Source organism: Aethalodelphis obliquidens, unplaced genomic scaffold, assembly GCF_003676395.1.
Source record: "Aethalodelphis obliquidens isolate GAN/ISIS:26980383/991018 unplaced genomic scaffold, ASM367639v1 scaffold11, whole genome shotgun sequence".
NCBI classification, from domain to species: domain Eukaryota; kingdom Metazoa; phylum Chordata; class Mammalia; order Artiodactyla; family Delphinidae; genus Aethalodelphis; species Aethalodelphis obliquidens.
Window position 1 is genome coordinate 23,104,883 of NW_020837955.1, and position 878 is coordinate 23,105,760.

Genomic DNA, 878 nt, shown 5'->3' on the forward strand with positions numbered 1-878 from the left:
CAAAATAATGCCATTTGCAGCAACATGGATGCAACTAGAGATTATCATACTAAGTGAAGTAAGTCAGAAAGAGAAAGACAAATGCCGTATGATATCACTTATATGTGGAATCTAAAATATGGCACAAATGAACCTATCTACAAAACAGAAACAGACTCACAGACATAGAGATCAGACTTGTGGTGGCCAAGGGGGAGGAGTGGAGGGAGAGGGATGGACTGGGAGTTTGGGGTTGGTAGATGCAAACTATTACATTTAGAATGGATAAAAAACAAGGTCCTAATGTATAGCACAGGGAAGTATATCCAATCTCCTGGGATAAACCATAATAGAAAATACTATTTTAAAAAGAATATACTTCCCATTTATTTGCTGCTATAGGCTTTCAATGATATAAGCAGTTATATGCATGGGATAAAATAGTGTTGGGCCATTGTAAATTGAGGTGAAGTAACCAGATCATCTCTTCTCCATGGTCTAGACATTGCTTCCATGTCTAAATGTCCTATGTAAGTAGGCTTTAATAAGGTACTTAGAGTGAATTTCTACATGGACTTATTAACGCATTGATTTAAGAATTTCACTGTTTTTTAAATAGCACTAAGTCTCATAACTCTGCATCAATCATCTTATGTATCTATGTGTAAAACTGAGTCACTTTGCTGTACAGCAGAGATTTGCACACCATTGTAAATCAACTATACTTCAATAAAGAAAAAGAAATGAGTGTAACTTATTAGCAAAAATAATATAGTAATACCTGGAAAATTAGAAGTAAGTAGATTGGTTCAACTTTTTCCTGTAGTCAGTTTCACTGGGAAATTTTTTTAAATGTTTTTGTTTGCTGAATAAAGGCTTATAAAACAACAACAAAAAAC

The 878-nt window shown here is 33.9% G+C and overlaps 1 non-coding gene across 1 annotated transcript; it reads left to right on the forward strand.

Annotated features, from left to right (window-relative positions):
* Positions 1-357: 357 nt before the first annotated feature.
* On the forward strand, positions 358-487 carry LOC113623705 (small nucleolar RNA SNORA20). Its single transcript, XR_003434022.1, has one exon. It is a non-coding gene; the product is annotated as a small nucleolar RNA SNORA20 (small nucleolar RNA).
* The last annotated feature ends 391 nt before the right edge of the window (positions 488-878 follow it).